This window comes from Alosa pseudoharengus, unplaced genomic scaffold (assembly GCF_046254945.1).
Source record: "Alosa pseudoharengus isolate Yale_2024_CS ecotype anadromous, Long Island Sound unplaced genomic scaffold, YU_APseudo_1.1 YU_APseudo_1.1_scf_11, whole genome shotgun sequence".
NCBI classification, from domain to species: domain Eukaryota; kingdom Metazoa; phylum Chordata; class Actinopteri; order Clupeiformes; family Clupeidae; genus Alosa; species Alosa pseudoharengus.
The window spans coordinates 12,868,440-12,893,856 of NW_027468576.1; the positions used below are offsets into that span (position 1 = coordinate 12,868,440).

The following is a 25,417-nucleotide window of genomic DNA, read 5'->3' on the forward strand; positions in this document are numbered from 1 at the left end:
ATTCCCTGTTGGATGAACTGGAAAGTATTGGTTAACTAATTGGTTATTAGTTAAGATGGAGTGCATATGTAAGACCAAACAAAATACACATTGCTTTTGGGAGGTCTTCGATGTCTTGCATCACGACTTGCCCTTCAATGATGATCTTCAGTGAGGCTGGAGTGAAATTGAAGAAAGAAAGCTCAGTACCTTCATCCCCAACCAGGAGGATCCCGATGTCTAGGTGGTGGAAGTGCTCCTAGCAACATAAGAGGGCAATAATAAAAATGAAATACCATTAGTATACGTAGCCCAGTCGAGATGGAAAAAAAGGAATGGTATGACATGGTTGACAGCTGGAATTTTGGAAAGTAGTGTTGCTATACAATTTTTCCTTGTGCAGTTTTTAATGGTTACACACAGCTCACTAAATGGTAGCACATAAAACTATTTTCACAGAGTTCATTTCAAAGACACAAAATATTCTATAAGTCTTTTTAGATATTCTTAAAGAAATTACAAGGTTACTTACAGCTTGGCCTACTTTGAAAAACTCTGTAGGTTCATCTCCGAGGATAACAGGAAGCCCTCGAAGCACCAGTGTCCTAATATCAGTTGGCTCTTGAGTCTTTTGGGGAGTAAAATGACACATAACAAAATTACTTACCTAGAGTTGCAAAAAAGTAGCATAATCTGAAAAGTCACAAACCATAAACAATCCAATACAGTACCCTCCAGAATTATTGGCACCTCTGCTAAAGTTGACTAAAAAGAGGAATATAAAATCATCTTTTGACTTTCCAAAAGAAGATTTTATATTCCTCTTTTTAGTCAACTTAAGCAGATGTGCCAATAATTCTGGAGGGTACTGTACATACCAAATGCATACAAAATGCAGCGCAAGTGTGAAATTAACCCACCTTTGTCTGTTCTATAAGCCGTGTCAACACATGCCCAACTTTCCCTTTCTTTGACCGAAAGATATCGAGGAGACGAGGACTGTGACTATCAATGCCTCCATAAAACTCTTGCTTCATGTTTTTCCCCAAAATTCAGTTGAACTCCATATACACCTGAAGGACCAGAAAACAAGGAAAAACATAGTTTTAAATTACATGACTGTTAATGACAGCTTTATGGAGAGAGATTGATACATGCAAGTGAAAGAGGGGAAATGTTGGAGACATGAGAGTGTGAAGGTGAAATTAAGAGTATGAGCGAGAGTGTGTGTGGGTCTGAGTGTGGGGGAGATAGTGTAGGAAATAGTGGTAGTGTGAATTTAACAGATAAGAGTGGAGATAAATGCATGCATGAGTGGGAGTGAGTGTGTGAAAAAGATTGAGTGAAGCGAGTGTGATGTGAAAGAAACAGTGTGTCAGTGTGAATGGCAGAGGAGGTTGAGTAAGTGAGTGCAAGAGTTAAAGAGAATGTGCATTTCACTGAGTGAGAAAAAGTGGGTGAGTTTATGAGTGAATGCGTGTGAATTTGACAGCGGGTCTGAGCCTTGAACTTACCTGATCCTGAGTGAACAGCGCAGGCCAGCGCCCCAACATCTGACTTATGGCAGGTTCTCCCTCGACCACTTCTTTTCTTCTTAAAGCAAAAGTCATTTCCATGTTCTGCTTGATGAGGGGTCCATTCGGATATCTTTTCTTCATTTCCTCGACTAATTCTTTGCGAGCATCCTCAAGGCCTTCGTCATTACATCCTTCAGGAAAGTTTGGAAGATAGTTCAATTCTCCCTTCTTTGCCTTCTTTATGTTCTTGTTCGCCGGTTCCCCTGGAGTTGAATGACCCCCCCGTTTCCCTGCATTTATCGCCACATCAAGGCATCCAGACCGTCTGCGTTTGGTTCTGTAATTGCCCATTTTATATTTAAGGCTATTTTTCCAGCCACAATAACGACTGGCTGAGCCTCACTCCTGAAGACAGGGGTGCTTGCTAATCAGTGCTGAAGCAACACTTTCAAATTGTGCATTATTTGGGTAAGCTGTGTACTGATAAATGCACTCAGCAATTCTTTCAAGGATGTCATGCTTAAGATCTTTGGCAACCCTTAGATGTGTTCCATCCTTCATGTACAATAGATCAGCCTGTCTAAGTCTGTATTCCACATCTACAGAAAAGCTTGGAATTTCAAACTGCTCTGGCCACTGTGTCTGTCTACCCTGAGGGGATAGTGGGAGTGGGAGGATCTCGGTATCTGCAGTACTAAGTGTGTCACTACAGATTTCACTTAACACAGAGGTTTCCAACACAAGGATAGGGATGATTTTCACGGTAGCTTTATCTGGGAGATCTCCCATATCGGTCAGGTTAAATAGCTGGTAATTGAATCCAGGATCTTCATATTGCAGACAGCAATTGTAATTAATGCCTAGCGATTCTTTAAGTTTGATGATCAAATCATCCACCGTAGCAGGCCTTGTATTCAGTACGAACTTTCTGATATCTCCATCCGATAAAATCACTCTCAGGGTCATCTTCTCATAGGCCATCATCATCTTAAAAATAATAATAAAAAAATCATCATTAAGTACATTGAGAAGAACACACGAACATTGAATATTTTGGAATGCACTACCTGTTTCAGGCCCATGAATAATTTACATTGAAAATTCAACGTGTTTCAAAAACTTTCCATACAATGTAAATGCATTATAGGACCATCTACTGTCCATGACAGAGGTAGGTGGGTCATGTGTTCATGCATGTTTGACCACATCTAGAGGACATAAGCTTTTAGAAAATGTATGGTTTAGGTGGTTTAATTAACTTTCCCTTAATAATAAAGATAGAATCTATTATTAAGGAAAAGCAAATTAGACCACTCAAACATTACATTTTTCTAAAAGCTTATGTCTTGCATTGATATTTTATTGAGAGATGTTGAAACGCATTGATTGTCAACATAAATCTATTTGTGGTTCTGAAACAGGTAGTGCATCCCAAAATGTTCATAACATTGAAATTCATGTTCAACATGGCCAGACCTTTAAAAAAAAAAGTTGGTTTTGTTAGGAGGTGGTTGTATTGTAAGGCTCTCTGGCTCGTTGCCTATCTATTAAATCACTGTAGTACACAACGCAGATAATAACTTGATCAGTTGGTTATGTAATTTCATTGCTCAATGTGAACTTGTCACTGTGTCACTGTGAGCAACGGTTGTCCTGATAGAGTTTATGGTAAACATAGGCTTTTTAAAACATAACTATTGCCAAAATGCAACCAAGGGTCTTTTTGTGAGTGGGTCAAACTTTCGTTTAAAATACTGACTGTGTTGTTGTTTTCAGGTCAAATGGCCTTTTGAATGAGAGCGCTAGGGGCACTACTATTTTAATGCGATCATACTATGATCCATCAAAATATGAAATGAATATTTTTATAACACAATTAGCGATTTTAATGCAATCATAGTCAGTATTAAAAGTGGCGATTCTGTCCTATTCCCACTTTTAAACGAGAGTTTGACCCACTCACAAAATGACCCTAAGGTGCATTTTGGCAATAGTTATGTTTTAAAAGCTTATGTTTACCATAAACTCTATCAGGACAACCGTTGCTTTCTTTAACACAGAATGTAACGCTTGAGAGTCACAATTAAATTGTCCCCAAATTTGTATCCTGGCAGAGGGAAAACATGATTCAGCTCTTGTACTGTCACCACACACTGAAAGGAACCAGGGATGTCACAGAGTTCAAATGACCTGTAATGTTCGTGGTACCATGCGATCTTATCTTTGCAGACAAACAGGATCTCTGTGTTAATTGCCAGAATCTGTTGGATTTGCTTAAATGTGGGGAGGCCTGAGCATGAACCGACTGAGACTATCATATCAGGGCAGTATCTTACTCCATCTATAGAGACGGATGAGGCAACAAGAACTGCTGTGAGACCAGGAACTCTCTGAGAGATGACCTGTTGGACATTCTCTGGGTAAGATGTAATCAATGCTGTGGTCACCTTGTCCATTTCAACTGAGGGTTTAAAAAATGAACTTGCATCTAAATGGTAAGCAATCATTTTCTGGTGGTTTTCAGCCAGTGTGAGAGCTACGTTTCTGAAATTGTGAGCATTACGAATTACACCTTTGAAAAACTTGTGCTTGCCCTAAAAGCGCATTGTCCAAACATCAGAAAGTGGGCCAAATGCCTTTATCATTTCAGGATAATGCTCCACAAAATGGTGTTTAGGGCGTAATCTGAAATTTGGGAATGTTGCTTGCAACACTTCTCTATGCTCTGACACTTTACAGTCAAGGATGTGTATTGATTCGTCAGTGTGTCTATTTGCTACAGCCAATTCCACAATCTCTTTGAGAAGCATCAAAATGTGCCACGCATTGTCTCCCTCTGGAACTTTATGTCCAATGAGAAGCGGGAGTAGTCTGATTAGAGCCCAATTCTCATGCCCATTTCCACCTATGGTCCCTTTGTTGGAAAAGGCATGGGGAATAAGTTGAGGCTGGTCAGTTTTATCATTTGAAGCATAGGGAAATGTTCGAGTGGCATTGTTTAATGCTTCCAGCGTAAAATATTTCTTGGAAATCAAGTCTGAAATGCAGAGCGACAACTCTACCGGAACAATACCTTCGAAAAGGTCATGCAGGACATCAGGGGGGTAACCCTGAACAACATGGAAGTGCTCTAGACTGTCTGTTAAAACACACCCTCTTTTAACACCATACAGCCTGGACAGAGTGGGATCTTGCTGTACCGCCTGAACCTGCTGGTTGTGAGTATGTTTTGTGCGGGCTGCAAAGGTGCCTGAACTTACCTCGTTCTCTTGTACTTCACTCCTCTTCACCATGCAGAACCTGCAGAACCTATCCACGACAAAACTCTCAAAGAATCCTGCAAGAGAATGAGCGCCCAAGTTGTCAGCAGCCACATATGACAATGTTCCTTTGACACATTCTCCTAACTTATCAACATAAACACCATGTGTCTCCATATAAACCAGATCCTGGAGGAGAGGATGGAGAATTTTTGCGTACCCAAATTCTTTCACATCAGAGACTTTACACAGAAGAGCAAGCTGAATAGAATGAAGTGTGGACCTATATTTTGATGGCACATTAGCGAGCACCCAATATACTGCATTCATTTTGTGCTTTTTTCTAGAGGTCCCTAAAGGATTTGAGATCTCAAAATCATCCGTGTAAAGTCCGATGGCAATTTTAAAACCCTCTCCACTGAGGAGGACATTTTCTTTATAGTTTGACCCATCTCTGTATGTACTGTATCCACAAGCTACATTCTGTTGAACTGAAAGCACCTTTTCTAAAATGTCTGCCCTGCTCAGCATTTTCTGCAGCATTGGAATTATTGGAACGTACACTACACTAGACTTCTTGTCATTGTTAATGACATACTCCACTGGTCTAACAACCTCAATTTTTTTGTTGATATATGCTGCTCTTCTTTTTGTTGTTGACAATGAGCAACCCCTGGCACAAAACCTCATTAGTACACTGCTTTCTGAGGCAGCCCTAACTACCTCTCTAACTGTCTCTTCATCTACATCAGTGTGTTGTTTGAGGACCTCCTTGACTGAACTGTGCAAAAGTGGCTGGGACAATTCACAAGTTTGTACAAGCTCTTGTATAAATTCTTGCACAGATGTTGCTGGGATGTGAAGGATCATTTGCATCTTTTAAAAAGAGCGGCCAAATTGTGTTCCAGCTGTTTCCCTAAATCATTAAGTTCATCATCATCACTGGAACCCTCACTACTGTCTAAATCAAAGGTGTCAGTTAAAGGCACATCTTCTACTACTTCAAACATGTCAGCATTTAGACTAGCAGAGATTATTTGAGGCTTAAACATTCTCCAATTGTCTGCTCTGTGCTCTTTACATAAGTGTGCATTAAACGTGGAGTACACATTGGTACTAAAGCCACATCCTTGGTATGGACACTGAACTCTGTGATTGACTCTTAAATGTGTACTGCGCAGGTGGGTGAAAAAGGCTACTTCTGTGCAAGGAGCAGAGAAATCACATAGCAGACAGCTAAGTTTGACAATTTGTTGTGGATCTTGGGCTTTTGTGTGAATTTTAGATAAATGGACCTTAAGTGCATTAATGGAGCTAAACGTGCACAGACACTCTTCGTGCAAGCACGGAAATGGCACTATCCTACTGAATCCCCCATGTTTAATTCTGTAGTGTTTCAAGAGGTATCCCCTTTTGTCACATGCAAACTCACAATATTTGCAATTCCACTGCATCTCAGGAGCACGAAGAATCTGCAAAACACCAGAAAACAACGTTTTAGTTGAGGAACCTAACATGCAATTTATTCAAGCATAATTTCACAGCTCAATAAAAAAAACTGCATTCACTACATTTAATTGCGATTGAATTTAATATAAAAAGCAATTATTGGGATGCAGTTTTAGGTAAAAGTTCGTTTGATCACTGCTGTACTGTAGCAATTCACTCACGATTGAATGTAGGCTACTAGCTAGCAAGCATTTGTTAGCTAAAAGCAAGTTGCAGCATGGCATGTCACAGCATGCTGCATTTGCTTAGCTTAACTTGTGTAAGGACACACACAACGATGTCCACGATTAAACTTTTGTTCAACGGAACCAGCAGAAACTACACAATTAAAATATAATCAAAACCTGTGTGTTAAATAATTTGAGCCAACGGACACGTTCTTTTCAATGCTAAGGTAACGGAACATTAGCTATCTTAAAATAAACTATGTAGACCTAGGAAAAAAAACAGTGCCAACACTCATGCAAACTATAAAATTAGGTCTTTAGTGAACAAAGACTTTAGCGAAATAGATGTAAATTGATCGTTTTTATGTAACTTAACAGGCTTTGCAGAAAGTTCACCCACCTCTCAACACATTTGCAGACTGTCTCCTCCAGCTCTTCCACAGCCAACTGAAGTTAAAAAGGCGGCAGCGGGTTTTCTCTGGCCAGAATTCTAACCCCTCCCCCACCCTTGCAAAAACGTAAACATTTTGGTTGTCTTTGCTTAATATGATCAGTGCACTGAATTTGTGTAACTGTACGGAAGCGTATTGCATTCATGCAATAAAAAAAAAAATGCACCCTGTTTGTCTGAATTAATGACTTAGCACATCCTGTTTTTCTGAATTGTTGAGTTAACTATCTCATCAATACAGAAAAACAGCCCTGTTTCTCTGAATTAACGAGTTATTCTGATTTTCTGAATTAACAAGAAAATTATCTCGTTAATTCAGAAAAACAGTTGTAAAGACGGCCAAGCAAACAGCAACAGAGGTGATGATCAAAATGATCGGTAGCCTATGCAGGCTGCATTGTAGGCTAGGCATCACAGCCAACATCCCTATAACTAGCTACTGCTAGCTGCTAGCTAAAACACAAAATACTGAATGTGATTTAGAATCTAGCAGTGTTCTATATTTATGCATCTCCACAGACATTCTTTGATAAAACCCAAGTTAAATCGGACTTTTTCAGTTTGCTGCGGAGGGTTTGACAGCCAAACCAAACACCTAAAACAAACATTAAAACACCTAGTCCAGGTATCTATAAGCTTATCTCATGCAAGTCACAGCTCTGTTTTTCTGAATTAACGAGATAATTTTCTCGTTAATTCAGAAAATCAGAATAACTTGTTAATTCAGAGAAACAGGGCTGTTTTTCTGTATTGATGAGATAGTTAACTCAACAATTCAGAAAAACAGGATGTGCCAAGTCATTAATTCAGACAAACAGGGTGCATTTTTATTTTATTTGTCATGAATGCAATACGCTTCCGTATAACTGAGCATTACAATGAACTAATCTTTTTTAGAAATGAGATCGCTTTCTACTAAAACACATAAACTTAATTAATGACAACTCAATTATTTTATTACAACTAATTCTGGGTTTAGAGTGCATCCTCACAGAGTGCAGAGTGAAATGAGTGTAGTGTTAAGTCACTGCACCATGAAAGGCCTGATCTATTTCGACCTCCCTCAGACCGTCACCACGGTCTACACCTTGAATGATGCCATCCTTCTACCTTTTCTCGAGACCATTATATCAACAATGTCATGTGACTGACCTGGAGGTTATCCCGCCGTAATATAATGCATTCAGGGACATGCCTCTTCCTCTTTGCCTTTCTCGCCTCAATTCTGAGACCGGTGAGTATGATTTCATTAGAAGCCAGTAATCCGCCACGTTATCGTGCAGGTGCCTTTGGTCCCTGAGGATTCAAACTGGTTTTCCCTTTGATATTCGTTCTAGTGAGGCGTTTACTTTCGCCTTCACGGTAGAACGTTACCGGCGGCTTGTTGAATGCAAGCTAGTGTAGCCGGTTTAATTGTTGACACCTGTTGTGTTTCTCTCAGCGCTTTTTGATCTTACAAGCCGCGTGAATGATGCTTTGTTTAGAAAACAAAGGCTGATAATTGGCAGGGTGGTCAAGACTAACTTTCGCCCTGTTAAGGATTTACACGCAGGTGTGCAGGGATGGTAATCAGCCTAAATTCATTACGAAACGTAAGGGCTTTTGGAGTTGTATAGCTAAAGCAGTGTGTTCGCGCACAGTGAGTCTTTTAATTTACTAGCTTACCGTTCATGCAGTAGGTTAGGAGAAAAGGCTTGTTCTCCAAGCGGTGCGTTCGCGCACAATCAATGGTCGTGCATGCACTCATGGGCGGATTTTGAACTTTCGGGACCCTGGGCCCAGATGTTTAAGGGCCCCCCACTTATTGTCGTATATGTGGGAGGGGGGGGGGTTGGGGGTCCTCCCCCAGAAATTTTTTAATTTGTTTGATGTGATTTCCTGTATTCTGGTGCATTTTGGAGATGGCCAATAAATTCAATCAGATTCATAGCCTACATCCTGATTTGTTGATATTGAGGCAATGATTCCATGCAAAGGCTTGGGCTTCAGGGCCCCCTGACCCCTTGGGCCCCTGGGCCTGGGCCCAGTAGGCCCGTTCAGTAATCCATCCCTGCATGCACTTCTGGTCTTCCGGCCTAAATCAACAGTATATGGGAAAAGATGTTCTCCTGTCTAAGCAGTGCGTTCGCGCACAGTTAGTCTTTCTGTTCCTCCAGCCTAAACGGCATGTTCACATGCAGTATGAGAAAAGTTGTTTTGTCTAAGCAGTGCATTCGTGCACAGTGAGTCTTTCGGTTTGCTGGCCTAAACAGCGCATTTGTGCGCAGTGGGTATACAGCTTGTTTTTCTATCTGAGTAATTTGTTCGCGCATAGTAAGGATGCAGTGGGAGAAAAGTTTGTTATCCAATCTAAGCGGTGCATTGTCCCACCTTTGAAGGTTTAAGAATTTCTGACTAGCATAGTTTTAAAAATATTTAAGCTTCTATAACACACAATGATCTGGCCATTAAATAGCCTTAGTTGCTGAAATGGCCTTAAATAAAAAAAAAAAAAGCGGTGCATTGTGCACAGTGAGGCTTTCTGCTCATCCAGCCTAAACGGCGGTGTTCACAGGCAGTAGGAGGAGAGCTGTCCCCCTGCCTAAGCAGTGCGTTCGCGCACAGTAACCCTTTTCGGTCCTGCAGCCTAAAATAACTCAGGATACATGACATACAGCAGTAATAAAAAGGAAGCAGTGTGTTCGCGCACAGTAAGTCTCAGTTTACTGGCCTATACGGCGTGTTCGCACGCGGTGGGTTACTAGCTTGTCTTTCGTTTCTAGTCTGCTAACCTTAACATTTCCCAGTTTAAGCAGTGCGTTCGCGCACGGTAAGCCTTTTTGGTCCGGCGGCCTGAACCGTCTGCTCAAATACAGCAGGAGTAAAGAAAGCAGTGTGTTCGCGCACAGCAAGTCTTTTTTGTTTACTGGGCAGTATGTATCACTGTCTGAGCAGTGTGTTCGCGCACAGTAAGTCTCTCAGTTTACTGGCCTATACGATGTGGTAGCGCGCGTTGGGTTGCAGCTTGTCTTCGGTTCTAGTCTGCTAACCTTAACATTTCCCAGTTTAAGCAGTGCGTTCGCGCACGGTAAGCCTTTTTGGTCCGGCGGCCTGAACCGTCGGCTCAAATACAGCAGGATTAAAGAAAGCAGTGTGTTCGCGCACAGCAAGTCTTTTTTGTTTACTGGGCAGTATGTATCACTGTCTGAGCAGTGTGTTCGCGCACAGTAAAGTCTCTCAGTTTACTGGCCTATACGGCGTGGTCACGCGCGCGTGGTTGTGGCTTGTCTTCGGTTCTAGTCTGCTATTTCCCAGTGTAAGCAGTGCGTTCGCGCACGATAAGCCTTTTTGGTCCTGCGGCCTAAACAGCCTTTTCAAATGCAGCAGGAGTAGCTAGAGCTGTGTGTTCTCGCATAGTAAGTCTCTCTGTTTACTAGCCTAAACAGGGCGTTTAGACGCAGTGGGGATGTTTGTCTGCCTAGGCAGTGTGTTCACGCATGGTGAGTGTTTCTGTTTTCTCAGCCTAAATGGCGTGCAGGCCAAGTGTTCACATGTAGTGGGAAGTCTTTGTTCTCCTGTCTAGCAGTACGTCCACGTACTGAGAGTCTTACTGTTCTCCCATCCTAGACGGTGTGTTCACATGTGGTGGGAGAAGATTCACTTTACTTCGTTTTCCAGCGTTAGGGCCCAAGCACCGGAGGTGCAAAGCCCTTTTGTTTGGTGAAATTACGATCTCCCTTAACTGTTGTGCGCAACTGGTGAGATTGTTGCTATATTCCCCTCGCACATCCGTGTGCAGGAGTGGAAGTCTATTGCCCCTTTGTATGGTCACATACAAGAGTGAAGGTGTGTGTGATGTAATTGTAATTGTAACTGTTCATATTTTTCCATCAGGGTCTATACCCCCCCCCCCCCCTTTACACTGTGCGCAGCTGTTAAATTGGTTGCTATGTTCCCCTCATACGTTTTTGTGAGTGGAGGTTGTATTTCTCCCGTGTATGTACACATACATGAGTGGTGAGTTTATTTAACTTTGAGTTTACAATCTTTTAAAATAGTTAATTTTAACATGGGATTAGCCGGGATGACGAGGTGCAAGAAGTTCGGGTGTTCATCCAAACGCCATTGTTAGCTGTAATCAATGCAACAGGAAATGACTCATTTAAACACACGAGATGTGTGGTCTCATGATGACATGAAGTCGCATGACTGCGTGACAATCACACAATGACAGTCACATGACCGCTGAAAAGAAGTCGCACAATGACATAAAGTCACATGACCGCCGGAAAGAAGTCACACAATGACAGTCAGGTGGCTGCTGGGATGTAATCCATGTGGGATTAAGTTTACAATATTTTAATGTTACACTTAATATTCTAACATTAATACTCTAACATCTCCCGTCTCTAACATCTCCCGTAACCTCTGTTCTTGTGGGCCAGTGACTCAGTGTCAAATTATTGTGTGCAGCTGGGCTAGGTTATGTTTGAAACCATTCACAGCAATGGTGCAGTGGTAAAAGGGTTCTGTTACCATCTGACAATACTATGGCACCAAATACTTGCCCCATTTGCGGCACAATCATGGACAGACAGGAAGTGTTAACCATGTTTGGGCAAAGTGCATCTCACAGAAGATGTGGAATGCCCATGTCCGGCTGGTATCGACCATTTGAGGAGTGTGGTCTGGCCTGGTTGAACATCCCCATGCAGTGACTGTTCCTCCTCCCACCTGTGATGGAGAGCAGGACAGTATCCATGATCGTCACTCACGCAGACAGCATTGTGTGCACTCCTATAGGTATAGGAGGAAAAGAGCCATAGAGGGCCGTAGCTTAATTCCCCCCCCTCTAGGCAAGTAGTAGGGGAAGAGGACATGCAGTTAAAGATTTTGGCCTCTATTTGGGGCCTGATTGACTGAGTGGCCAGGGGACGCTCACTCCCAAGGGCCAGCTCCATCCATGGCAGGTTAGGCAGCAGGAACTTTCCCTGTCCACCTGCCACCTTTCCAGGAACCACATATGGCTGATACAGAGTCCATATTCCTCTGTACACTGGCTCTCCTATTGAGAAGAGAGGCCGGATGTACTTAACTTTGGTTCCTTCCAGCTCCAGAGCTCTGGGTCTGCTAGTGACAATGTGTATAGTGAAGCCTGGGCTGAGACTGCTTTGGCTGTTTTGTTAGCAGCTATCAGAAAGTCTGGTAGCGCTAGTGGTCCAGACACCAAGAAGTTGTTGGATGCTGCTGTCTACCCATTCCTAACTCACCCGTGATATTGGAAGGGCCATGTCCTCATATTGGCTAGGAGGCTTGTCGGGCTGGGGGCTGCTGCTGGCTGGCCCAGCTCTTTGGCCACTACGTTGCCACTCCCCCACCCATTGGAGTTTCCAATTTCGGCCTCCATCTTGTTTTAGGGTCCCTATAACAGTAAGGGGCCTCAGTCCAGGCAAATGCTTTGGCAGAGGTAATAGCAACGCCATTTCAGAGGGGCGCCATTGTCACAGTAAAGTCTAAGCGAACAGCAGGCTGCCTTTTACTCAGCATATTTCCTTGTTTCCAAAATGGGAGGGGCGGGCTAAGACCCTTCTTAGTCCTCCGGCGCTTCAACATGTACATCAAATCTTAACCGTCAAAATACTAAGGAAGTGGTTCACCACTACCAACTTGCGATACACTTTGTTGGGTACAGGTCATGTAGTACACAGACACTGTGCTGTACCATGTTCAGTCCCTCAGCTAAAACTCAACTGAAGGAAAGAAACCTTCAACCAATTCAGGAGGCAGTCTTTTAGGGCTCCACCTGAACCCACTCACAATGAGGGCCACTCTTACCCCTTAAAGGATAGCAAGAGTTCTGGCAGTCCTACATGACATTTGCCTCAGCAAACATTAGATTCGATTGGCTTTTAGAGAATCCAGGGGATGATCTCTGCAGCAGTGATGGTGTTCCCACACAGTCTCTTCAGAGCCAGATCTCTGCAGCACTGGCTGACTGCCTCAAACCGGCGTTCATGGGAAAAACAGGCATGTTAAGATTCCACATGGGATGGTCATGTCTGCAAGCTCTGCCCCCATGACTGGGCAGCAGGATGTGTGTACAAGAACTTGGGCAGTCTAGTACATTTGTGTCAATAGATACCTCCCAGACAGGCTGGGGAGCAGTTTGGGAGGGCAGAACCGTGAGTGGTCTCTGCGAGCCCCCATGGAACATGGGGCACATCAGTCTTCTGGAGCTGGGGGCAGTGCATTTCACCCTGAGGGCTATCTTCTCTTGTATACAGGGCAAGCATGTCTTTGTGCGGACAGACAGCTCTGCTGCTATGTACCATATCAACCACAAAGCGGGCTTAAGGGCTCAGCGTGGCTGCTAAGTTACTTAGAAACCTCTGCTGTGGACATTTCCATGCCTGGTCTCACTCAAAGCAGTGCCAGAAGCTCGGAATCTCGAGTTCCTGTCAAGCTGTCATCTGGTCCCGCTATCCTCAGCCCTTCTCAGGGTTAAAACTGACTAACTGAGCCCATGAGTATTGCCAAGCATTTCCAGCAGAGATGGGAATTGTTCTCCTCATGGTGGCAGGGCCTGGAGTTAGATCCAGTGACATCCAATGCTTGGTGCTACACTTTCTTCACTCCCTTTGGGATGTGGGAAGGGGAGCTGATCCAGTATCCTGTAAGTCTATGCCTTGGGGTCCCATGGCACTGTAGAAGGTTTGTCTGTTGGAGAAGACCCTATGGGGTCGCAGTTCCTGAAATAGCTGACTACCTGCATCCAGGCAGATTTTTGAGAGCTCAATCCTGCAACCTCCCCTGGGTGGTGAGGCCTTTGAGTGCAACCCCAGGTGGACCCTGGGGCATCAAGTTTGTGTTGCATAAAACTGCATGTTTGGCCACCTGCAAAAATAAAACTGCATCTTTGGCCACATGCTCTGCCAAGATGGCAAGTGAGCTATGTGCACCCTCCATGAGTACTACATGCTTGAGGTGGAAACCATTATTCTTCCCTTAAGGGATGGCTCAGTCAGTTAACCATGTCATTGAACTGGAGCAATTTTGCCCTGAGCCAGCTTGCCAAGCTGAGGGGGCTCTTAATGCTCTATGCCCAGTCAAGGCATTGGGAGCTTGTGTTGATCACACGTGGCTGCATTGACAGGCGCACACACAGCTTTCGGTGCTATGGGGGTAAGTTGCTGGTTCACCCAGTGTCTACACACCGTTTGACCCACCAATTGGTGGGGACAAATTTTCAGGCCTTCTCTGGGCAGTGTTTTCTAATCTCTTAAAGCCTGGCGGCTCATTCCACACGGAGTACGGCCGCCTCATGGGTACCATTGAAAGGGGTTGCTCTTGGTGGCATGTGCAGCGGCATCCTGGACTACTCCATGGATCCCTGCCAGACTTTAACGAGTCAATGTGACATCCGCCACTATCGGCTCCACTGTTATGTTGGTGGCCGACCTGACTGGTGATGAGTAGTCTTCTGTCCTCGCGACACTGTTGGGACTAGTCATCCAAGGTGTAGACCGTGGTGACGGTCTGAGGGAAGTCGAAATAGATCGTAAGTTATGTCCATAACTATGGATCTATGAGACCGACCGATGACCGTCACCATCTCTTGTTGCTCGGAACGAGCTGAGGCGTTCCAGGCAAGAGGAAGAGGCATGTCCCTGAATGCATTATATTACGGCGGGACAGCCTCCAGGTCAGTCACATGACATTGTTGATATAATGGTCTCGAGAAAAGGTAGAAGGATGGCATCATTCAAGGTGTAGACCGTGGTGACGGTCATCGGTCGGTCTCATAGATCCATAGTTATGGACATAACTTACGTTTCACATGGTGCAGTGACTTTTGTCTTCTTAGTACTGAGTACTAGATAAAGAGTTGTTCAAAAGATCAGGCTAGCAGAGCTACTCACAGAGGACATGACAGTGATGGTGGATAAGGGTTTCATAATTACCGACTGTGTGAATTCCAAGGTGTACTGCCCATCGTTTTTGCCCAGGAAGAGTCAGATGGTTGCACATTATGTAATTGCAACTCAAGCCATAGCACATCTCAGAGTACACATGGAGTACACGTAATCAGGAGGATACAAGAAAACAAGTTCTTAGCATCATCCCCCTAACCCAAACAGTAAATATCAGCCAAATGTTCACAATGGAATGCCTGTAATCCAATTATATGAACAAGGCATTAGTGAAGGCCTGGCTTAAATAAATACATACCATCTCAATAAACACATAAATAATGTTACTTGTCATATATTTTTAATGTAAAATTTGATGTACAGTACATACAATATAGTACAACATAGCTCAAAAGTAAAATAGTGGGTACTGTACACATGAATCACATAAATACATTTTCTCACATTGAAAAAACTACCTATAATATCGTCATTAATATATACATTATTTAGTCAAAATAATAAAATGTATAACACGTTTGAACCATGGGGTCTGTCATGTCTTTGACTCAATAACTAGTGTTGTAAAATTTTTTAGGAGTGTCAGTCCATTACAACAATCATTAGGCCCCTTTGTATAGATTTGTAAAAATGAGCAACAATCATTAGGTCCCTTTGTATAGATTCTGTGCAGGCTGTTGATATGACGGGACACTTTCCTTTTGGAATAACCCGATACCAATCTCTACAAGGGGCTGGTTAGATGTCAGGTTCATGGTAGTCACGAGTGGCTGTTCCTGAATACTGAATCTACTGTATGCCTCTGTTATTCTGAACATGCAGGGATCAGGTAATGGCCAGACCAGGCCTCTGTAGAATCCACTCCTGAAAAAAAAAAAAAATATATATATATAAAATAAGGGAGGAATACAACAAATGAAAAAATAGCAGCCACTTAATCAATTTCTCTTATGTAATGACAATCTACACTGTTTTCAGACGACAAAGGTGTTGATGAAAACCTAAGCAAGACTAGCATTTTCCACACAGAAAATTGGTAAGGAGTTAATGAGAGCATTGATGAAGAATTGGGACAATGAGCATAATTGGCAATGTCATAAATGTTGATTGTATGAGCCATTTATATCCACCATTCAGTAAGTCTTACTTATTTGGCTATTATTTAAGCCACTTGGGGGAGAATTGCACTGGGAGTGGCACATGGGATTTAGGCATATACAGATGTGGTGATCAATTATGCCTGGACCTAGGATTATTTCCTAGAGGGGGAATCATCTCTAATTAATTAATATTTTTATTTTTTTGAGATGACTATAATTTTAACAACCTTTTTGTTTTTGTTTGTGTAGTGACCTTCGGTGACATGAAAGGCGCTCTAAATAAAATGTATTATTATTATTATTAATTACTCCAGTCTGTACCCTTCACTTTGGTACTGGCTTGGTGAAGACCATGGAGTTGATGGGCGTCACACCCTATCACACAAAAACAATTACTAAGAGTGGGATCACTTCAAATCAAAGCTCTAAATAGTGTGCAGTTTGATAAAGCAGGGCCACTATGTGGCTGCATAAAGCAGTACCTGCCACACAGGAACATTTGTTCTGTGTCATTACCACACAGTTGTGGTTAGGGATGTAACGATTACCGATATAATGGTAAACCGCGATAAAAATGTTGACGATAATAATTACCGTTTTCATTTCAAATATCATGATTATCATTGTTGATTACTGCGGTGTGGAAACCATGTTTTTAATCCTTCCCAGCCTGCTTTTGACATACAGTAGGCCTGGTACAATGGAACAAAACCGGTACCCTACTGATTCTGTTGTCTAATTGATGGTTTTAACTACAATTCGGATTATGCTACACCTGATTTTAAAAGGCGGAACTTTTTCACCGCAAAATGTGCACTGTATCATGTACTGTAGCCACTCTGCGTTTTTTTATGTTCGCGTCCACATTAAATCCATTCCACTCACTTTTATCAGGAGAATACAGTAGCCTAAAGTTTTATTTTGAACGCTTACTTTGGTCTCACTCATTGCATCCAAATAACAGAAATAGCAAACTCCAAGTTATGGTAGGATAAGTTAAGCTATAAGCACATAGCCAATTAAACATGAAGAAAAAAGTGAACGGGACACTTTTGGAAACTATTTCAGCTTGTGTAGGTCTATCAGTGCTTTCTGAACATATTGAACACACTTTTAGAAATACTGTGATAATACCGAAAACTGTGATAATTTTGGTCACTATAACCGTGAGGTTAAATTTTCATACCGTTACATCCCTAGTTGTGGTACATCTGCAAAAGCCTAAACTGCTGAATTCTTAGATCATAGACAAACTTTCTCACCTTATCAATGTTGATTACATTGAACAAACTACCATTACATTAACATTAGGAAACATTGGGGGATGGGGGGTAACTGAACTATTCCCCACTGAATGGGGATGAATAAAACTGGAACTCCTGCCTACACTTTAACGGTGTGGCATCTCGGACTTCCAGCATAGACCTGTAGCACAATGATCTGACGGCAACTTGCCGTCATCCTGTCTTTATTGGACACTGTATAAAACAACAGATAACGTTGTTAGCTATGTGTTGCTGCTGTCGCTGTGTATCAACAGCTATGTAACGTCAACACATCCCACAAGTAGCTAGCCTGACGGCGGTTACATGCTACCTTGCGCGCCTTAACGTTAGTAAGGCATAACTTACAGTTGACAGACAACACTGTCAAAGTAACCTCACTAACGCTAATGTTGTGAATTCAACCTAGATAAAGCATACCGTGTTTACTACAGTGCTACTCAGATAGCATAGGCTACTCATCATGACACTCACACCGAAAAGATAAACGACCTTTGCTAGATAAATTATCAACCCTCTATGAAGAGACCTAGCTAGCGCTAACATGTATTTAGTCAGTTAGATAATGATGTTCTTACCTTCATAGTTGTGTATGTAAGTGCCCACATACAGCTGAAAACCCTTGTCCATTTTGAACGATGGGACCTTTGATCTCTTGCAGATCCAGGTGGACGTCTGCCATACATATATTGGGAGCTCTTGAAAGCTGTGTAAAATAGCTGTCGCCATCGTTCCACCGGAAACAGCTGAGCAGTATTAAGTAGAACGCGGAAGCGATTGTGACTGATGTGCAAGTAGCCCATTGTCTTTCAAACTGCCTAGGCATGCAATAGGCCAGCGCTTCAACCATATCCGTATCCGGTCGGCAAAACGGCAAATACATCCTTCTTCGAAAGGAATGACTTAAGTGCATTGTGTTGCTCTACTTTCAAAGAAAAGCACAAGTCTAACTCCTCCAAAGTTGACGCCAACGCCGATTCAAACAACCGCTCTTCGTTCGCCATAGCCACCTTCCTTGTTGTTCACCGTCGCAGGACTGTCGTTATCCTGTTAAGCCCGCCTTAAGACTCGCTAACAAAATAGAGCGCTGTGATTCGATGAGGTCCACGGCGTTAGCCAATCGAAATTTCCTATGGTTCGATACTAGTCGTACAGGCTGAGCAAATTAATTTGCTGCCGCTAGGGTGCGTTTAGATTTCTAGGCTAGATGCTAAGCGGATTTAATAGCAATTTAGCCCACTGTGTTCACTGTGCACTGTGCAGTGCTTCTATGTGGCAACGACAATCGTGAATATTTTGTTAAATGCACATGCAGAGGAGGAGCCAAAGGGGCAGGCGAATTCCCGGAAATAGAAGCATCGATGTAGCGGTGGTTATCAACTCTCTGCTAACCCATATAGAACGCCCATTCATTTAGGATTTTTTTGAACTTTAACATATATCCTGTGCCGATATTTTAGCTTCTGTGTAATCTACATAAACAATAAAAGGCAAAACAAGACTCGACTACCTCGTACGTAACGTTAGGTTCTCGTAAAAAGAATGTTTAGCATGTCCGGTTGAAGTGAAGCTAACGCACCGAAGGGAGATAACCGTATTGTTTGGATAAGAAGCGTAGTCCAGCCAGCACGGAAACTCGTGAACAAAGCTAGCCTACAATAGCATTGTATGTTAAGGTAAAGCATAGAGGCAAGTAAACCTAATGAAAAACAGTAGTTTTACCGTTAGGTAGTCTAACGATAATCATTTCAGAGGTTTTCGATGGATTGACCGTAGGTCAGAAAAGTGGAAAGAAGATTAGCTTCAAGGCTATAACTTTTTTGTTTTGTTTTACCATGACTGTTTTTGAAGATGATCATGTGTGGTAGTTTCAACATTAACACAACTTGATATCACTTGTGATGATGATATTAATAATAATACATAAATAAATGTTTAACTTTGATGACTTTGAAGGCGAAGGAAGTGTGAGAAGAATTTCTGTGTATCTATCATATGAGTTACAAGATTCAGTTCGATGGCTAACGTCACGAAGTTATGTGCGAGTCTGCGCAGTACTGGGGGGACCAACTGAAAAATGACTCAGTGCCCTCCCATTGAGAACGACGGAGTCTGTTCGTCCATTTATTTGACTGTCTATGGGAGGAGCAGCGGGCTCGTTACGAGAGAGAGCGGGCGGGGCGAGGAAAGGCTGTGTGAGTAAAAAGTGCAGCTCAATGAAATTATTTTATCTTATCTTTAATTTAAATAGTAGGCCTATAACATAGAACATCAATGTGTGGTGGCCGGTTTTGATTTCGTGGTGCCCAGCGTATGGTCAACGTATGGAAAACACTGAAGGTGTAAAATTAAAAATATTTAGCAGCACACGTTATGCTTGACGAATCGACGCTCATATTTTGCGTCGACGTATTTTTTGCGTCGACGTCATCGATTACGTCCGACGCGTTGTCCCCATAGACATATGGTGCATTCAGAGCACCTCGGAATAACAAGGACCGCCCCCATGGCTACTTTGTTTTTCCGACAGCAAGTGTTCATGTGCTTTGCCAACGGAATGTGTGACAAACACGGATGCCACAACAAAGGTTAAAACATCTCACTAATCCTAAACTAACAACTGTATTTGCTTAAAATATAGTGTAAGATGCTCGTGAAAGAAAGATATGCAGCTATCAAGTGATAAAAAGGGCAAATTCCCAAGTTCACATTAAAACTGTTGGACATGAAAGGCCACATGGACTACAAACGAACTACAACGTGACGACAAAAGTGATGACGAACCCCTAACTGGGCAACTCTGTTAACAAAATCTAGCCCCAGTTTCCGACCTCTGACTCACACATTAAGTGACGTGAATGACGCGGAATGATGATGTTTTCACTCGGAGAAAGGTTTTTCCGAAGCCCATGAACGCTAGGTTAATATGGTTGTCCCAGCCCTAGTGAGTAGTCATTGGCTGCAAGGCAATTCATTATTAATGAGAATGTCCAGAAAACAACGAGGGGGTGCTAAATCTGCCAAAATAGGGTTGTAACTGGGCTTGTGAAATTACATCTGACCATTTCTTGGACTTACTTGCACCTTCTGTGTTAACATCACAGAACAAGGTACAATGCTCTGTTCAACCAGTTATCACCCCTTTAAAAAAAAAATACTTTGTTATTATTTTCAATTAAATTATATAAAACAGTAGCCTGGTAAACCAGACCCTGGAATCTTTCAGATTAAGGGTCTGGCCACGAGTAATGAAAATGGCCCAATTCGAGGGGCGGCACCAAGCATGCATTTGAAACTCTCACTGCACGCAGTTGGATAACGCTACGACCAATCACAACAATTCACAGTGTGACGTATCCAGTTCTTGCAAAGGAACGATTTGAGGGCGATTTTCTGCTCCTCTTTTAGTTGAAAAGCCAAATCTAAATCCTTTATTGTAGCGGCCAAATCCGTTTCAAACAACTGGTGTTCATCGGTAGCCATCTTGCAATGTTTTCTAGATGATTCCGGACGTCGCAGCACTGTCGTCATCAGTGTAGCTCGCGTAGTGTAGTGTGTCCCGCCTACACCGATTTGATTGGTCCCTCTCGCTCGAGAGATAGAAGAAATTTGGATCATTGCTCGTGGCCAGAGTATCTTGCGGGCACAATTCAAATTGTGCTCTTGCGAGAACTCTGGATTTCCAGGGTAATAAAACAGTGGGGTTTTTTTGGAGGGGGGCCTGCCAGCCCATTTTCAAAACCCAATGTGGCCCTTGAGCCAAAATGTGTGGTGCCCTCATGCTCGCTAGCTTCTGTGTTTGTAATAGAGGGTGACACGGGAATCAATTTTCACTCCCGTCCCATCCCGAGCCCGCACAAATACTCCCATCATATCCCGATCACGTGACATCCCCCCAAAAAAAAATTCTGTCCCGCAAAATCCCGAGAGAAAGACTCCCGAATCCCGTCCTGCTCCCGTCCTGTCTAAAGTTATCCGACTGTAAGGCTACCCAGTAGCGTGCAGTGACCATCAGTGTTGTATAAAGTACTAGAAAGCAATACTTGAGTAAAAGTACAAGTATCGTACTAAAAAAAGACTTTGGTAGAAGTGAAAGTTACCTTTTAAAATATTACTTAAGTAAAAGTCTTAAAGTATCTGATATATACTGTACTTAAGTATCAAAAGTAATTTTCTGATATTTAATGTACTTAAGTATTTGAAGTAAAAGTAAAAAGTAAAAAGCAAGCGGTTTTATTTTGAACTTTTATTGTGAACTTTATTTTGGCTTTCTTATAGTAAAGCATAAAGCATATTCAGGGTTCCCATATCTTCTTAATCTCACTCATCAAATCAAAATCGCATTCTTTTCTAGGACTTTTCAGGCACAATTCTCTTAAGTTCAAAGAACAGCATATTTTTAGAGCTGACATCAAAGAAAAAAACAGAAACAGAAATGTCACTTTTGTATGAACTTCAGGTAAAAATGAAACTGAAAAAGGTGTCTGTTCATCTTCAAAAGAAGCTAGAAAGTTGCCAGAATTCAGTGCCCGGGAGTTTCAGGCCCAAGACCGGCCCATGTTTTCCATAGTGGTGGAAATTGGATAAATGAAGCAACATTTCAGCTCTTACTATCCTGTAGTTTTTATTAGTACCATGGTTCAACAAATGTGTAAAGGTTATGTAATAATTCACTTCAACTGAGAAGTTAAAAAAAATATATTTTTACTCCCGATTACCCACCCCGGGCCCGGGTCTTACTCTTCTTGGACCGAAGACAAGTCCTGCGATGCTAAATAGCCTTTCACAGGCCGCTGAGGCAGGTAGCGGAGTGTTCAGCTTCACAGAAGCTGCCAATGTACAGAAACATTTCTTGCAAATACGGCCATGGGTGTATGACGTTATCTTCACCATTACCCTGTTCGCCGAGTTCACCACTATCGTCGGGGTGGTCGTGTATGATTACGGGAGGTCCTCCATAGTTGCTCGTGCTCATGGCAGTTTCAGTTGTGCGTCCTCCTCCTTTAGCAACCAACAGTGCTGAAATAGAGCGCGCAGCGTGCGGAACGTGCGTAATACAATCTAGGAGCAGTGATTCGCCAAACCTTCCTTATTGCTGTCGCACACATTTCTTCTAATTTTATGTTTTAGTAACGGGTAACGAAGATGCTTAGTGGAAATATAACGGAGTAAAAGTATACATTTTATCTAGGAAATGTAGTGGAGTAAAAGTGAAAGTTGACATAAATTTAAATAGCGAAGTAAAGTACAGATACGTGAAATTTCTACTTAAGTACAGTAACGAAGTATTTGTACTCCGTTACATTACAACACTGGTGACCATACATTTTGGTAGGGCAGAAAGCCTTGTCTAACTTTTCTTAGGGGTTTGCACAGACGTCACATTCTGGCCGGTAACCGTGGTAACCCAGCACGCGCGGCCATATTGGCGATACTCGGTGAATGAAGTACAATGGAGTATTATGCACTTTGGATATTTTACGTGATTGTAGCCATGTCTAAACAACAAAAAAGCTCATCAAAATGCGGCTAAGATGCAAAGGCATATAGGGCAGGACTTGGACCACAAGAAAATGCGCGAGAAATTACAGTTTATGGGCAGCGCAGATCCATATGAGTTGGGTGAGGGAGACGAAGTACCAAGTTCAACCACAAGCGCCCCCCTTCCTCTTATAACTTCTGGCATTATTCTCCTTTCTCCCTGGTTTTCTAATAACTTTTGGAAGTTGATACCTACACCAGATGTTTTTCTCAGTCTAACCTATTGGTACAACCTAAAACACGGCAATAATTAACCATTTTCCTCGACGATGTTAGGGATTTACTTCAGTGCCTAATGCTTGGAGGCGAGTATCTCCAATATGGCAACGTCCAAATCTGATGACACGCCGTGCAAACCCCTAATAGGGAGGGAAAGTGAAAACCAGCGCCCCAAGTGGTTGCGTTCCTATCGAAGAGCAGCTCCAATGTTAAGTCCCATAGACCTATTTTAAAAAAAATACTGTGAAGCCAAATCAGCGATCTTATCCACCAAAAATATTTTTCAGTGTCTATACAGTAATAATCTTCTAACTGTGAAAATGTCAGACCATATTTTGCCTTATTTAAAAAAATCCAAATTGCTCCTTTTGTTTCATAAACGAACTACAAAAAAGCCATGTGACTTTACCCTTCGACGTTACTCACGGTAGCATGGTTTGTTTATTAGCCTGGTTAGCATTGCCACTTAACACTTACTGCCAGCTCTTCATGTGAGTAGAAGCACAACACCAGTTATACAGACATAAAGGTTATCACCACGCGGTTTACATCACCTTCCGTTATTACAAAAATATGTAAGCCAGTTAAGCAAATTGCCGTATTGATCAGTTAGAGATTAAGCGCCCAAACCTGTGACGTCACATGCAACTGTAGTTTGTTATCACCATGTTACGACAAAAACTCAAAACAATTCAACTGACCCTAAAAATAAGGTATGACTACTTGAAGCAATAGAGGTGACCCCAGTGCCTAACATATGGAAGGCATTCAATTAAGATCCCAATGTGCACCGAGATATATTTTTTCTAAAAAAAAATCCCATCCCCTCCGCTAAACTCTAGGAACGCAACCACTAGATGGCGATGAGATTACTTTCCCTCCCTATAGCTGATCATTTTGGGCTACATTAAAGCCTGTGTTGCAGGGTTCATTTTCCAACGAATTTGCACAATTTGCTTGTTGGTAAAAATGCGGCCAAAGCGGCCAAAATGCACTCGCTTCCCTAGTTACTGCAGCTCTCCACCACAGTTTCCATCGGGACGGCACAGCCCACACAAGCACCTGCAAAACTGCGACTTGCCTATATTATCTCCCTCTTACCCTGACGATGTCAATGGCAATCAATCACGAGCAGTAGTTATCGAAAATATTCATGCTGAAGACACGACCAGCCTAATCGGCGGCGGCTAGAAGCTAAGTTTGCAACAACAGGGGTGGCTCTCACAGGTGGGACTGGAACGTTAGCCCATAGCTAGCTATCATGATACTTTATATTCTGATCTTCTGACTAAGTCTGCCCGGTAGCCTACTTATCTGAACTAACGACATTATCACTAGATATAAAGAAAATGTTGACTTTCACTCGGTGCTGTTCACTGACAGTAACAAAAAAAGTGTCGTAACCCCACTAACACAAAACGTTAAGGGAATGTTCGGGAACGTTAGTGTATGGTTCCCTAAAGGGTAGTTCGAACCAAACCAAAAACTAACGGTTAGGGAACGTTACCTATTATTATGACCGCCGCGCAGCAAAGCGGCGGTCATATAGGTTTAGTCAGAATTTTTTTTTTTTTTTCGCATGCCCAAATTTCCGTCAATGAGTCCCGGGACACTGAAAGACCGGGGTACACGAAACTTGGTGGGCATGTAACCCCACATGGATAGCATGGAACCATCGTTTTTCGTTTTGATCTGTAGCCTCCCCGCTGGACTGGACCCCCCGAAAGGAGGGTAGGGCAGACACAGTTTTCTGTGAATATCTCGAAAACCGTAGGGTTTAGGAGGACCATTTTTTTTTGTATGTTGATCTCAAGGGGCCATGTCAACCCATTCCATAACCACTCATTTCATGTATAGCGCCACCTAGTTAAACACAAAAAAGTAAAAATGAGGTGTTGTAATTGAAGGTATCTGTGACCTAACATAGTCAAAACTGCACGAAATTGGAAGTGTAGGATCATTATGACACCCTCTGTATGCACACCAAATTTTGTGGAATTCCGTTCATGGGGGGCCACACAATAAATTAATTTATGTTACTATACACCAACTGGCCTGTAGGTGGCCGGAGACAGTTTTCTGTGAATATCTCGAGAACCGTAGGGCCTAGGAGGTCCACCTTTTTTATGTATGTTGGTCTTAAGGGGGCATGTCAACCCATCCCATTACCACTTATTTCATGTATAGCGCCACCTAGTTAAAAATTAAAAAGCAAAAAATTAGGTGTTTTCATCACAATATCTCTGGCTGACAAGGTCAAAACTGCACGAAATTAAAAGTGTAGGATCATTATGACACCCTCCGAATGCATGCCAAGTTTTGTGTACTTTCGTTCATGGGGGGCCTTACAATAAAATTATTTATGTGTACATTTAGTGACGTACACCAACAAGGATTCCCGGGACACTGAAAGACTGGGGTACACAAAACCTGGTGGGCATGTACCCCCACATGGATAGCATGGAACCGTCATTTTTCGTT

At 42.5% G+C, this 25,417-nt stretch overlaps 1 protein-coding gene and 1 long non-coding RNA gene across 3 annotated transcripts in view; one reads left to right on the plus strand and one right to left on the minus strand.

Moving 5' to 3' along the window:
* LOC143117498 (desmoglein-2.1-like) overlaps positions 1–25,417 on the plus strand; it is a 92,903-nt gene that overhangs the window by 2,254 nt on the left and 65,232 nt on the right. The window lies entirely within an intron of this gene.
* Positions 29–7,601, minus strand: LOC143116743 (uncharacterized). 2 transcript variants are annotated; one of them, XR_012985917.1, is made up of 7 exons: positions 6,833–7,601; positions 6,189–6,228; positions 4,757–4,833; positions 1,494–2,483; positions 900–1,052; positions 512–607; positions 29–238 (listed from the first exon to the last, which is right to left on the minus strand). It is a non-coding gene; the product is annotated as an uncharacterized LOC143116743 (long non-coding RNA). The 2 variants fall into 2 exon arrangements; XR_012985916.1 differs by having other exon boundaries at positions 6,189–7,601.